General features: G+C 39.2%; 1 pseudogene; it reads right to left on the minus strand.

Annotated features, from left to right (window-relative positions):
* Window positions 1-12,722: 12,722 nt before the first annotated feature.
* LOC129010289 (keratin, type I cytoskeletal 18-like) lies at window positions 12,723-14,003 on the minus strand (annotated as a pseudogene).
* Window positions 14,004-15,955: the final 1,952 nt, after the last annotated feature.

Genomic DNA, 15,955 nt, shown 5'->3' on the forward strand with positions numbered 1-15,955 from the left:
ATCTGTTACAGCAACTTAAAACAAACTAAGACACGTGCTAAGAGAAATTTTAGGACTAGGGATAAGAAAAGAAGGAAAGAGTATTCCAGGAAGAGGGAACTGCTTGTACAGAAAAAAAAGAGGGGCGATTTTTAGTAATTGAAAGGATTTCAGTGTAATGTTTGTACTCTCTCAGAGCACCTTATTGATTGGTCCCTGCTGAGAGTTTTTCTCCACAAAGTACATGGTAATGCTGAGGCAGGCTAGGTAGTCAAGGAAACGACCATGTTCTTGGAACGCAGCAACCATGGTGACCATACAGCCAACACAGTAAGCCTCAGTATTCGCATTGGAATTGAGTTCATTGAAGCAAAGCTATCTGCAGTAGGGACTTTGCCTTCTAAAGAGCATGCACATTTTGATTTTACCTGTCCTCAAACTGACCCTTGGCTCAGTATAATAGTAAAAAACACACCCCTGGGTGGAGATTTAAGATGCTAATGAGACATGTGACATATGAACAAGCATGAACAGCTACTGTGCATGTGCACCCAGAAGACCACCCAGAACATGCTTACTAGTAACACTTCTTCCAACCTCCTTATGAATAACCATGTAAGACTGGGAGTTTCTCCAGCAATAATCAATGCTGCCCCACCCTTACAAGCAGCCCACCCTGAATTCTCTCTCTTGGGATGTGCTGTCTATTCTGCATGTAACTTTCAAAATATTCTTTTTCTTTTGCAAGAAATTACTCTATGCCATGCGTCTCCTGTTTAAATTCTTTTAAACTAAGAAGACAAGAAATGAGGTTTCAAAACAGTTGTCAACAGTGCTTCAAGGGATTTCTATTTCTGCTGTCTTTACAATGTATCTCTGAGAAGGCAGAAGTCCACTGTCCTTGAATGCTCACTGGGTCCCTGTTGTTCCTCAACCATGCCCATGAGTTCCTGCCTCCAGACTTTAGACTTGCTGTTCTCTTTAACTAGGACATTCTATTCTCCCAGAAATCTTCCCGGATCCACACCCACCACGTGGATTTAAGGGTCTCAGTCCTCTTTGTTTCCATAACAGCCATTGAATAATATGATCAACTCTTAAAAATACCAAATCATAAAGGTTTGCTTATCTGTCCATTTCTCTACTAGGTTATCAACAGCTTCTTTATATCTCAGGCTAGCATAATGTTGTTAGCCCTAAGTGAATGCTCAATAACTTTCCCCCTGCAATCAATGAATGGATACATTTAAATTTATCTCTCTTTACCATTAGTGGTGCTGCTACTGGCATTTTGATTTTCTATTCTGGTTCTAGCAGAATTATTAATTTATTTTAAAATCTTAATTGTATATTACAGTATCTTGGCTTTCTTAACCTGATTTTGTTAGGTTTTTGCCAGGAGACAGGATTTCCACAACACTGGGATGTTGAAGGCTAAGATATTTTTCAGGAACATATAGGCATTGACTGCTCTTCTGAGGGATGAGGGTGTGCCCTTCCCTACACTGTTCGGTTTAAGGACTATGGAAACTCAATATCTGTTACCATTCCGTTAAATGGAGGCTCATCTATACACAAAAAGACTTGCATAAAACTGCCGATAGCAGCTTTATCATAGTAGTACAAAACTGGAAAGAATTCAAAAGCTCATCAACAGGAGAATGAAAAAACTAACTTGGGTATATTCATCCAATGCAATACTACTCAGTAATAAAATGAAACAAATTATGGATATGCTAAACAAAATTGTGAATCTCACTAACATTATTCTGAAAGAGAGAAGGCCCTGATAGAAAAAAAAAAATACTAGGCTTCTGTACCAAATTATTCACAAACTTAGTAGCTTAAAGTAACACAAATTTGTTATCTTACAACTTGGTAGGGTAGAAGTTCTAATACATGTCTCATTGCACTAGAATCAAGGTGTCAGCAGGGCTGCATTCCTTGTAGAGGTTCTAAGGGAGAACTTTATTCCAGCTTCTAAAGGCCACTCACATTCCTTGGCTTGTGGCCCCTTTTCTACCTCTTCAAAGACAGCAATGTATTAGGTTGGTGCAAAAGTAATTGCGGTTTATGCCATTACTTTCAAAGGCAAAATCCGCAATTACTTTTGCACCAGCCTAGTAGCATTTCTGAGCCGGCTTCCATCCTCACATCTTTCTCTGCCTCTCTTTTTCTGCCTCCCTCTTCCACTTTTAAGGGTCCTTGTGATTATATTGAACCCACCCAGATAATCCAGGAATCTTTATTTTAAAGCCATTATCAAACTTAATTTCATCTGTAACGTTAATTCCCTCTTGTCCTGTAACCTAACAGGTTCCAGGAATCAGGACAGGTACTCATTTGGGGATTGTAGGGAGCATTATTATGCCAACCACACTGTGTGATTTCATTAAGTTTTTAGAGAAGGCAAAACTCAGCTGTGGTTTAAAAAAAAAAAAAAAAAAGAAGAAGAAGAAAGAGGAAAGAAGAAGAGAAAAAAGAGACTAGGAGAAGGGAGTGGGGAGGGGCAAGGGGAAGGAGAAAGAGGAGAAAAAGAAAGGTAATTGCCTTTAGGTGGGAGGAAATTGACTAGAAAGGCACATGAGGGAACTTTCTGGGGTATTGGAAATTTTCTGTATCTTTAGAGGCATGTGGGTTAAACCTGCATATGGATTTATCAAAACTCATCAAATTTTACATGTAAGATTTGTGCAATTCATTGTATGTAAATTATACCTGTAAAAAAAGAGAACTGTAAACAAATCTTGATCTCTAGATTTGCTTTTCATAGTGCTATGTGTGAGCAGGTCTGAAACTAGTTTCTGAGTATGCTGAATGAAAGTAAGGTTTCCATTGGTGTGCTGCTAAACTGTCTCTCTGGGGAAAAAAAAAAAAAGAACACACACATACACACACCTTAATTTGTAGCATTTGCTAATTGCTATGTTGTAAATAGCCCCATAGCTGATTTCAAAACCAGCTCACAAAATTATAAATCTTTAGTAATCAGCCCTATGAGCTGATTCAAACTGGCATACCACTGCAGGTTTCTCATCGTTTAAGTTTTAAAATATGCATAAATAGATACAGAAATATAGATCTATGAGAAGATGAGTGTGTGTGTGTGTGTGTGTGTGTGTGCATGTGTGTATCTGTCTGTCTCCTTGTCCTCTGCAATGAGAGGACCTAAAAGCTGGGACATGTTGGTAGCAGGTGCACATTTCGCTTCCAGATGTATCTTTCTACATACCATTCTCCACTTGAAAAGGAACCAGTGTTCCTTGGGGAAAAGGCTAGTTCCAGGGCTGGAGTATAATAGAAAAGTACAAAAGGAGCTTGAAATAATGGATTGCACCAGAAATTAAGGAAGTGCTTAAAAAATGATGGACGTTGGCCAGGTGCGGTGGCTCATGCCTGTCATCCCAGCACTTTGGGAGGCCGAGGAGGGCGGATCACTTGAGGTCAGGAATTCAAGACCAGTCTGGCCAACATAGAGAAACCCCAGCTCTACTAAAAATACAAAAATTAGCTGAGCGAGGTGGTGGTGTGTCTGTAATCCCAGCTACCCAGGAGGCTGAGTCAGGAGAATCACTTGAACCCAGGAGGCGGAGGTTGCAGTAAGCCAAGATTGTGCCACTGCACTCCAGCCTGGGTGAGAGAGCAAGACTCTGTCTCAAAAAAGAAAAACAAAAAGAAAGAATGATGGACATATATAAAAAGGATATTTGCATACTGAACAAGTTCTACTTGGACAATTTTAGTATCAAGTATAATAAAATTACTGTTATATCAAATGTAATAGTAATGGACTAAAGCTCATTAAATAAAGATACATGTGTCAAAACTGATATAAATAAATAAATAAGTAAATGGGAGAACAGAAAGCTCTGCCTCACAGTAGAATATCAACTAATACATAAAGAACAAATAAAAGCATTAGAAAATTGTTAGTAGACAGAAAAATTCAGGAGTGAAAGTTTGGTAAGGGACAGGATGTTGACATATATCCCCACAAATACTTGTTAATTACAAAGAGGAAAGTAGTAATTCCTTACTACGTTCTTTCTTTCTTTCTTTCTTTTTTTTGAGATGGAGTCTTGCTCTGTCGCCCAGGCTGGAGTGCAGTTGTGTGATCTCGGCTCACTGCAACCTCCACCTCCCGGATTGAAGCAATTCTCCTGCCTCAGCCCTTCTGAGTACCTGGGATTACAGGCGCGCGCCACCACGCCCAACTAATTTTTTTTTTGTATTTTTAGTAGAGACAGGATTTCACCACATTGGTCAGGCTGGTCTCAAACTCCTGACCTCATGATCCACCCACCTTGGCCTCCGAAAGTGCTGGGATTACAGGTGTGAGCCATTGCGCCCGGCCATTCCTTACTACTTCCAGGGTGATTTGTAATAATCACCCTTACCCATGTGATTAAAGTTAACATCACCAGTAAGGTTCACCCTTCAAGTTCAAGGGTGATTAGTAGTAATCACCCCTACCCATGTGATTAAAGTTAACATCACCAGTAATGAGACAAATCTACATCATGGGCCTCCTGGTATGATACAGTGAGAAAGATCCAGTATCACTTCTGTGGTATTCTTGGCAAAAAAGTATAATCTGAATCTAATCCTGAGGAAACAGCAGACAGACCTAAACTGGGGGACATTCTAAAAATTCTGTAGCCTATCCTCTTAAAAAATGTCAAAGCCCCAACAGACAAAAATGACTGAGGCACTGTCACAGATTGATGAGAGAAAACTGAGTGCAATGCATGATGTTATGTTGGATCCTGTACTCGGAAAAAAAAATGAAGCTATACATGATGTTATTGAGACAATTGAAATTTAGAAACACACACTAGATTCCATAGTAGTACTATATGTTAAATGTTCTGCTTTTGATCATTGTTCTCTAGGTATATGAGAATATTGTTGTACTTAGAATTTATACACTGAAGTATTTAGGGATAAATAGGCATAAAGTCTACAACTTGCCCTTGAATTTTTTTTTTTTTTAAGTTTGGAAGTAGGAAGAAAGAGAAAGAACGAGATGTGATAAAGCAAAAAAATGGAGCACAATGTACCCGTTTTTTAATCTATGTAAAAGGTATACAGGAGTTATACTCCTGTTGCGACTTGTTTGTAAATTTGAAATTATATCAGAATAAAAAGGTACAAAATAGGGTACCTGTAGTGCCAGCTGCTGAGAAGTTTGAGGTTACTGTGAGCTATCATCGTGCCACTGCACCAGCCAGGGCAACAGAGCAAGACTCCATCTCTAAAAAAAAAAAAAAAAAACTTAAAAAAAAAGTGGGATAGGCACATAGCAAGCTACTTTGGCAGGGCAGAGAGGTAAAAGCCCTAGAAAGGTAAAAGCCAATGCGAAGAGGTAAAAGTCCTACAAAGATATGCCCTTTCTGGTCCTGTTCTCTGTAGCCACCCCTTTTTCCCATATTCCCTGTATTCTTGGCTAAATAAATCAGGAACTGATAGGCAGTGTGTAGGTGGTATGTTTGGGCAGCTTCAAAGGGAAAGACAGCTATTGTGACTATATGAAAGTATTCATTTTGAAATAATTGAGACCTCTCTGTCCCAGAGAGCAACTAGGGGCCCTGTAACGGTTTGTAATCAGAATATGTAAACTTGCAAAATGTTCTTAACATGAAATAGATAAAAAAGAGGTAGTGTAGGATGAGGAAAAAGGAACAGTACAAACTGTACACAATTTACTTATGTAGAAAAGAAAGTTTCCTTGCAGTCCTCTCCCATTATTTAATTCTTCTATGTAGCCTCTTTTCTGATAGTTTCTATCAGATTCTACACCTGTCATAAAACAAATCATCAGAATGCATAGACATCGGCCTAATTATTCCTATGTCTCCTAAATACTTTTGAGGAAATGCTAGTGACCTAGCCTGATATACTTTGTTTTGCTAGAACAAGATCCTGGAGAAGAACTACACAGGAATAAAAATAACTAAAATTGATTAAAATGGAACAAATATTGTTGATCAAAAAACAATGAATTATATAATAGGAAATTCTTCTCCCCTGCTATAAATCTGAATCTTTGTGTCCCCCCCACCTCAGATTCATATATTGAGACCTAACCCCCAAGGTGATAGTATTAAGAGATGAGGCCTTTGGGAGGTGATTAGGCCATGAGGGCTCTGTCCTCAAGAATGGGATTAGTGTCCTTATATAAGAGGCCTAAGGGAGCTTGTTCACCCCTTCTGCCATGTGAAGACTTAGCAAGAGGGCACCATCTTTGAAGCAGAGAGTGAGCCCTTACCAGACATTAACTGCTGGCACCTTCCTAGCCTCCATCACTGTGAGCAATACAGTTCTATTGTTTATAAATTGCCCAGTCCAGCATATTTTGTTACAGCAGCTTGAACAGAGTAACACATTCCCCCTGACCAGGTGCTGTTGCTCAGGCCTATAAACCCAGCACTTTGGGAAGCCGAGGCAGGAGGATCTGTAGAGGCCAGGAGTTCATGACCAGTCTGGGCAACATAGTGAGACCTCATCTCTACAAAAAAAATTTAAAAAATTAGCCAGGCATGGTGGTATGCAGCTGTTGTCCCAGCCACCCGGGAGGCTGAGGCAGGAGGATTGCTTGAACCTAGGAGTTCAAGGCTTCAGTGAGCCATAATCACACCATTGCACTCCAGCAGCCTGGGCAACAGAGCAAGACTCTCAAAAAGACACTGCCCACCCACCTCCCTGTGCACATTTTCACCCTTTGTTACTAAGTTGTCATTTCTGATTCATTGATATTTAGCACAATTGAACACCAGTCTTTTTTATGCCATGCCATGGGTGAAATTTTGAGGAAGAAATGATGCCCTACGCTATGTTCAAAATTCAACACTTAAAAAACTAATTTAAAAATTCCAGCACATGAGGCAGAGAATCAAGCTAAGTCCAGTTTAAGATGGCTAATCTTCAGAATAGTAGTCTACTAGAAATAAAATCCTGCTTCTCCACCAGTGGAAATATTATGTTGCTGGAAATCAAAGCATTCCTTTGACACAAATGTTTTATTTTATCCATACGATCAAAATAGGTTAAGAGCTAACCAAAATAAATGATTTGCACTATAATTACACCATAATATTCAGCATTAATATACATGTATCTAGAGATAAAATAGTTTTAATTGGCAAAATTAGGTAATTAAATTAAATAGATAATTGTTCCTAAGGGCCAGGTAATAGCAATTTGAAAACTTACCAGCCTAAATACTCAGTCTGGATAGTCTCCTGAAGATAAAAACTGAAGCTGAAAGATGAAAAATGACCTTTTAGAAAAACCTCAAAATTATCAACCCAGAATTACACATTGCAAATATTATTGTCTGTAGTAGACCTGTGGGTGCCTCCCTGATTTCCTTGCATCCTCCCCTAAAGCTACAGCTCTGCCTTCTGGGTGGGATTGGTCCCGTCCCCCGGCCAGCTGCAGGCGTGGGACCTGATTCAGAAAATTCCACTTCCCTTGTCTCAGCTAGTTTGGGCCTATGACTCAAGTTTGTTACTTTGACATTTTAACTTTTAAATGCCAATCTTATTTTACCTCATTTCCCTCAATTTCCTGAAAAAAGTTTCAATTTTTTTTTTCAAAAAGAAACTCAGGAATTTATACACATATTGCCAGTTCAAATTTAAGATTACAGGAGTGGGGCAGTTACTGATTTTTTTTTTTTCTTGTACAAAAAATCTGAGATCTGGCGAGGCGCGGTGGCTCACGTCTGTAATGCCAGCACTTTGGGAGGCCTAGGCGAACGGATTGCTTGAGCTCAGGAGTTCGAGACCAGCCTGGGCAACATGGTGAAACCCTGTCTCTACCAAAAATACAAAAAATATTAGGAGTGGTGGCACATACCTGTAATCCTAGCTACTTAGGAGGCTGAGGTGGGAGGATTGCTTGAGTTGGGGAGGTGGATGTTGCAGTGAGCCAAGATTGTGCCACTGCACTTCAGCCTGAGCCACAGAGTGAGACCCCATCTCAAAAAGCAAACAAAATCCAAAACAAAATCTGAGATCCAAATATTAACATAATTACTTATTTGCTTTATCTAAGAATATCTATATAGCAGTTTTTAAATAACCATACCAATAATACTACTAAAAATTAAGATGATTCAATTCATTGTAACAGCCAATCAGCAATAAGGTCCAGGTTCAGTTTCATATGATTAGAGCTTGCCCATAATAATGACTGTAACATACATGTAAATCAACCAACAAATTTCTTATATTTATATTCTTTTTAAATATCTTAAAATGTTTAACAGTTATCTTTTTTTTCATATCATTTTCCTGTACCAGAAGCAGCTCCCTTCCCCCTGCATTGCTCTTCTTGTTCAGAGCCTGTCTTGTGGCTATTGTCTTATCTTTTTATACAAACTTTATAATCCATTTTCTCACTCAAAGGGAAAAAGTACCTGATGAGATTCTTATTAGCATTGTGCCAAGATCATGCTACTGCACCCCAGCCCTGGAGACAGAATGAGACCCTGTCTCAAAAATAATAATAGTAAAATTAGCTTTTTTTGCAGTTTTTTTTACCATTTCTTTTCAATCCAAAGATTGCTTAGAAATATGTTTTTACAGTTTTAGGTAGAAGAGACTTTTATTAAAAAGTCACTATTTTAAAATTATATTTAATTGTGGTCACAGAATATAACATATCATTTGTATTTTTGGAATTCATTGAGATTTTCTTTGTGGCCTATGATATTTCAATTTTGTGAATACTCCATGTGACTTCAGAAGAAAGTTTAATCTCTATTATCAGGGTTCAGTGTTCAATATATATTTACTAGATCTACTTTATCAATGATTTTATTTAGCTCCTCTAAATCCATACTAATTTTTTTGTCTAACTGGGTCTATTCTTTTCTGAGAAATGGTATTAAACTTCCAATTATTAGAGTTTTTGCTTATGTCTCTTTTTATTCCTTTTACTTTCTGCTTTTTAATGGTTGTTGCTGTGTTATTAGGCACACGAATATGAATGATGGTTTTCTTGTTTAGATCGTGTCATTTAGCATCATAATGTGACTTTTTGTCTCTTTTTGAATTTTTGCTTGTCTAATAACAAAATTGTACTCCACTTTGTTTTTACTTGCATATGCCTGGTTTATATGTAATCACCCTCTTATTTTTACTATTTTATCTTTTATTTTAGATGAGAGTTTTGCTCTTGTCGCCCAGACTGGAGTATAATGGTGCGATCTGGGCTCACTGAAACTTCTGCCTCCCAGATTCAAGCAATTCTACTGCTTCAGCCTCCTGAGTAGCTGGGGATTATTGATGCGCACCACCATGCCCAGCAATTTTTTTTTCTTGTATTTTTAGTAGAGATGGGGTTTCACCATGTTGGCCAGGCTGGTCTTGAACTCCTGACCTCAGGTGATCTGCTCACCATGGCTTCCCAAAGTGCTGGGATTACAGGTGTGAGTCACCGTGCCCAGCCTAGATAAGTCATTTCTATCCAGCATAGAATTGAATTTCGACTACTTATCCAATCTGAAAATTCTTTTTCTCTTATAAATGAGTTAAGCCTATTAAGTATTGCAGGTAGTAATACAATTGATATGCTTCATCTCAGTTTTGTTTTTATAAATCATATGAAGTCTTTCCTATGAAGTCTGTTTTATTTGCTCTTCTTTTTCTGTTTTTGTGTATTTTAGTATTTAGGAAGATTTGTATTTTGTTCTAATAACTTTATATGATACTGTTCAGACTACTCTTATTTTGATATTGTCCTTTATCTTCCTACTATCAATGGTATTAAAATTAGCTAGTAACCTCCTCTTTTCTGTCTCCCTTTGTCCCGAACACCTAATGTAACATACTTTTTATTTCATCTTTTAAAAGCAATATTTTTTCTTCTCAGATAGTTTCAGCCTTCTCCCCATTTTTGATTTTTATATTATATCTACAGTATCAATACCTATAAAAATTAAATACTTTTTTTTTTTTGAGATGGAGTCTCACTCTGTCACTGAGCAGTGGCACTGTGTCGGCTCACTGCAACCTCCGTCTCCTGGGTTCAAGCAATTCTCCTGCCTCAGCCTCCCGAGTATCTGGGATTACAGGCGCCCACCACCACACCTGGCTAGTTTTTATATTTTTAGTAGAGATGGGGTTTCACCATTCTGGCCAGGCTGGTCTTAAACTCCTGACCTCAGGTGATCCACCCGCCTTGCCCTCCCAAAGTGCTGGGATTACAGGCATGAGCCACCATGCCCGGCCAATTAAACACTATTCTTTCAAACTTATTCCCATTGTTTAGCCTCAATTCTACTGTAAAATGCTCACCACCATAACTGGGTGACTCTGGTTCAAGGTCTTTCAAGAGGTTGCAGTTAAGCTGTTGGTAGAACTGTAGTTTCATCAAAAGGCTCAACCAGGTTTGGCATGGTGGCTCACACCTGTAGTCCCAGCACTTTGGGAGGCAGAGGCGGAGGATTGCTTGAGCCCAGGAGTTTGAGACCAGCCTGGGCAGCAATGTGAGACCGCACTTCTACAAAAAATTAAAAAATTAGCCAGGCATAGTTGGCATGTGCCTGTAGTCCCAACTACTGGGGAGGCTGAGGTGGAAGGATCGCTTGAGCCTGGGAGGCAGGAGGTTGCAGTGAGCCGAAATCATGCCACTGCACTCCGCCTGGATGACAGAGTGAGACTGTCTCAAGAAAAAAAAAAAAAGAAAGAAAAATGGCTTCACCAGGTAAGGACCTGCCTCCAAGCTCTCTTACGCGAGAAACACATACAAGGAACTGACAGGATTCAGTTCCTTGTGGGCATTGAACTGAAAGTCTCAGTTCCGCCTTGGGTATTGACTGGAGGCCAATCTCAGTTCCTTGCCATGTGGAACTCACACAGGGTAACTCACAACACGTCAGCTGGCTTCTCTCAGAGTGACAGAAAGCAGCAAAACAGAAGTCACAGTCTCTTTGTAGTCTAATTTCAGATGTAACACCCCATTACTTTTACTGTATTTTATTCGTTAGGAGCAATTCACTATATTTAGTCCATACTCAAGAGAAGATTACATAAGGACATAAATACCAGGAGATGGGATCCCTGGAGGCTATGCTGGAGACTGTCTGCCATGTGACAAATACCTAGGAATGGAATTTCTGTGTCATAGGGTACACGTACATTCATAAGAAACTGCTAACCTATTTTCCCACGTGGTTATACTATTTCATTTTCCCTCCCACAATGTATGAGAGTTCCCAGTTGTTTCAAGGTTTCTTTATATATATATATATATATATACATATATATGTATATATGTATATATATGTATTTATTTATGATACTTTAAGTTCTAGGGTACATGTGCACAACGTGCAGGTTTGTTACATATGTATACATGTGCCATGTTGGTGTGCTGCACCCATTAACTCGTCATTTACATTAGGTATATCTCCTAATGCTATCCCTCCCCCCTTCCCCCACCCCACAACAGGCCCCGGTGTGTGATGTTCCCCTTCCTGTGTCCAAGTGTTCTCATTGTGGAAGACAGTGTGGCGATTCCTCAGGAATCTAGAACTAGAAATACCATTTGACCCAGCCATGCCATTACTGGGTATATACCCAAAGGATTATAAATCATGCTGCTATAAAGACATGTGCACACATATGTTTATTCAAGGTTTCTTAACCTTGGCACTATTGACATTTTGACCCAGATAATTCTTTGTTCTGGAAGCTGTCCTTTGCTTTGTAGAATGTATAGCTCCCTGACCTCTATGCATTAGATGCCAGTAGCTCCCTGCTGATTGTGATGCTCAACAATGTCTCCAGGAATTGTCAAATGTCCTTTGGGGCAAAATGACTCACAGCTGAAAACCACTGAATTGCCCCACATCCTAACCAACAAGGTATTTCTAATCTTTTTAGTTTTAGCCATTCTAATAGAAATGTAGTGTTATTTCACTGTAGCTTTAATTTGCATTTTTATAATGACCAGTGATGTTACACCTCTTTCTATTTGTTTTACATTTGTATGCCTTCTTTGATGAAGTATCTATTGAGCTTTTTTGCCCATTTTTATTGGATCATTTGCCTTCTTAATATTGAATTGTAGTAGTGTTTATATTTTTCAGATACAAGTACAGTCATGCATCATTTAACAACGTGGATACATTCTGAGAACTGTGCCGTTAGTTGATTTTATCATGTGAACATCGTAGAGCATACTTGCATAAACCTAGATGCTGTAGCCTACTACACACCTAGGCTATGCCGTGTTGCCTATTGTTCCTAGGCTACAAACCTAGGAGCATGTGCAGTGTGTTACTGTACTGAATACTGCAGGCAACTGTAACACAATGGTATTTGTGTATCTAAACATATCTAAACATACAGAAGGTACAGTAAAAAATGGTGTTATAATCATATGAAAACACCTTTGAATATATGGTCCACTGTTGACTGAAATGTTACTGTGTGGTGCATGCCTGTATTTCATTAGATGTAGGTTTTGGAAATATATTCTCCCGGTCTTGGCTTACCTTTTCATTTAGAGTAGCATCTTTCAAGAGCAAAATATTTTAATTTTGCTGGAGAAAATTTATCCATTTTTCTTGTATGATTATAACTTTTATGTCTTGTCTTATTCCATTCAGGCTCCTGTAACAAATTACCATAAACTGGATGGACTATAAAAAATAGAAATTTCTTTTTTTTTTGACCTCTGAACTTTTTATTTTCCTCCTGCTCCCCAAAGGGTACCCTGCTTCTGCTGGATTAATGCCTCAGAACTTTGGTGTCCTTTGTCTCAGACAGCACTTTGCCATCCACTGTCCGGCGGTGGTGGTCTTTTGGATGGTTTGCATGGAGTTGCTGCTGTCCAGGGCATCACCAAGATTGAACTCCTTGCCATCTTCCCCCAGGCAGGGGTAGGTGTCGATCTCAGCCCCTAGCTTGACCTTGATGTTCAGCAGGGCCTCGTACTCCTGGGCCTGGCGCTGTCCCTCTTCCAGGGTCTGTGCCAGCTCTGACTCCAGGTGCAGCAGGATCCCGTTGAGCTGCTCCATCTGCAGGGCGTGGCGGGCCTCCACCTCCCTCAGGCTGTCCTCCAAGCTGGCCTTCAGATTTCTCATGGAATCCAGGTCAACCTCCAAGGACTGGAGTGTACATCTCAGCTCTGTGAGCGTCATCTCAATAGCTCCAACCTCAGTGGGCTGCGTGGTGACCACTTTGGTGATTTCCTCAATTCTTCTGAGACCAGTATTTGTCCAGCCCCTCTTGGTTCTTCCGAGCCAGCTCGTCATATTGGGCCCAGATGTCTGCCATGATCTTGGCAAGGTCCTGAGATTTGAGGGCATCTACCTCCATAGTCAACCCAGAGCTGGCAATCTGGGCTTGTAGGCCTTTTACTTCCTCTTTGTGGTTCTTCTTTATGAAGAGCAGCTCCTCCTTGAGAGCCTCAATCTCTGTCTCCAGCTGCAGCCGAGTGACATTGGTGTCAACAATGACCTTGCAGAGCCCATGGATGTCATGGGCCATGGCCAGCTCTGTCTCATACTTGACCCTAAAGTCATCAGCAGCAAGACAGACATTTGTCGATCTGCAGAACAATGCAGGCATTGTCCACAGTGTTTGCAAAGATCTGAGCCCTCAGGTCATCGATGATCTTGAAGTAATGGCTCCAGTCTCTGACCTGGGGTCCCTTCTTCTCCAGGTGCTCCCGGATTTTGCTCTCCAGCTTCTGATTCTTGGTCTCCAGGCTCCTCACTCTGTCCAGGTAGGAGTCCAGGCAGTCGTTCAGGCTTTGCATGGTCTCCTTCTCATTCTGGATACCTCCCATTCCTGCCAGACCCCCAGCCATCTCCACGGCCAGGCCCCTGGACTCCATGCAGCCCGGAAGCTGATGAAGCAGGACACAGAGATCCAGGAACCAGAGCCCCTGCTGCCTGCATAGACGCTGGCCGCACTGCTGACCGGCCAGGTGCCATAGCTGGGTGCCTGGACAGAGCCCAGGGACCAGTAGTTGGTGGAGAAGGTGGAGCGAGTGGTGAAGTTCATGGTGTCCAGGGAGGCAGGCAAGAGGACAGGACTCAGACTTTGCCGATGACCAAAAAATAGAAATTTATTTCTTAGTGTTTCTGGAAGCTGGGAAGTCCAAGATCAAGATACTGGGAGATTTGGTGTCTGGTGAGGAAGAGCTTGCTCTCAGGTTCATAGATGGCCCCTTCTTGCTGCATCCTCACTTGGTGGAAGGGGCAAGATTGCTCTCTGGGGCTTCTTTTATAAGGACAATAATCTCATCCATGAGAGCTCTGTCCTCATGACCTGATCACCTCTAAATTCTCCATCTCTTAGTACCACCACCTTGGCAGTCAGGATTTCAACCTATGAATTTTGAACGGATAATAGCATGTTTTATCTAAGAAAGCTCTGCCTAAATGAAGGTTACAAATATTTTCTCTTTTTTTCTAGAAGTTTTATACTTTTAGCTCAAGTTTGCCTTTCTGATACATTTAGATTTAAATTACATTTGTGGTGTGAGGTAAGAATCAAGGTTCATTATTTTGCATATGGATCCAGTTATTCCAAGACCATTTATTAAAAAGAGTAACTTTTCCCAATTATATTACCTTGATACCTATGTCGAAAATCAATTAACTATATATGTGTGGACCTATTTCTTGGATTTCTATGCTGTTCCACTAGTCTAACAGTCTATCTTTACACCAATACCACTCTGTTTTGACTCGTTATCTTTATAATATGTTCTCAAACCAAACAGTGTTATGTCCTAAAACTTTATTCTTCTCTTTCAGAAATGTTTTCCCTTTTCATTTTCATATAAATGAAAGTTCTTTTCATTTCATATAAATCTTAAATCCAGTTTCTCAATTTTTACAAAACAGCTTGCTGAGATTTTGACTAGACTGCATTGGGCCTATGTATTCATTTGAGGAGAATTGACGTCATAACAGTAATGAGTTTTCTGACCCATTAACATGGTATACTTCTCTATTTAGCTGTTCTTTAATTTCTTTAACCAAGCTCTTATAGTTTTCACTGTAATCATCTTTCACATAATTTGATAATTCTATCCCTATGTATTTTGTGTTTATATTGTGAATAAAGTTATTTTAATTTCCCATTGCTTGTTGTTAGCATATAGAAAAATGGTTGATTTTGTATATTGACTTCATATCATGCTACCTTCCCATATTTATTTATTTATTCTAATATTTTTTGTAGCTGGATCTTTGGAAAAAATCAATAAAACTAATAAACCTTAGGATTTTCTATATAGATGATAATCTCATTTGTGAATAAAAAGTTATAATCCCTTCTTTCCAATCTTTATGCCTTTTATTCTTTTCCTTGCCTTATTGCAGCAGTAAAGACCTCTAGTTAATTGCTAAGTAGAAGTGGTGAGAGTGGACTTCTTTGCCTTATTCTCAAAATTAGAGGAAAAATATTTATGATGTTAGCTGTTGATTTCTCATAGATGTCCTTTATTGGATTATGGAAATTTCCCTCTACTACTAGTTTGCAGGGAGCTTTTTATCATGAATAGGTATTAAATTTTGTCAAAAGATTTTTTTGCTTCTACTGAGACGGTGACATAGTTTTTTTCACCTCAGTCTGCTATTAGGATAAATCACATAGATAGATTTTCTAAAGTTAAAACAACCTTCCATTTCTTGCATAATTATATTTGGTAACAATATATTATCTTTTTTATGCATAAAGAAATTTACTTACTAAAATTTTGTTAAGAATTTTTGCATCTATGATAAGGAATATTGGTCTATAGTTTTCCCATAATGTCTTTGTCTGATTTTAATATAAAGCTCACCTCATAAAATGAGCTGGGAAGTATAATCATTTCTTTTATTCTCTGGATGAGTTTATGTAGAACCTCTATTATTTCTTTCCTAAAAGTTTCCTTTAACATATCAGTGTTATGGCTGATGTTTTCTTTATGAGAAGATTTTCAAATATGAACTTTTTAATAG

The sequence above is a fragment of the Pongo pygmaeus genome, chromosome 10, assembly GCF_028885625.2.
Source record: "Pongo pygmaeus isolate AG05252 chromosome 10, NHGRI_mPonPyg2-v2.0_pri, whole genome shotgun sequence".
NCBI classification, from domain to species: domain Eukaryota; kingdom Metazoa; phylum Chordata; class Mammalia; order Primates; family Hominidae; genus Pongo; species Pongo pygmaeus.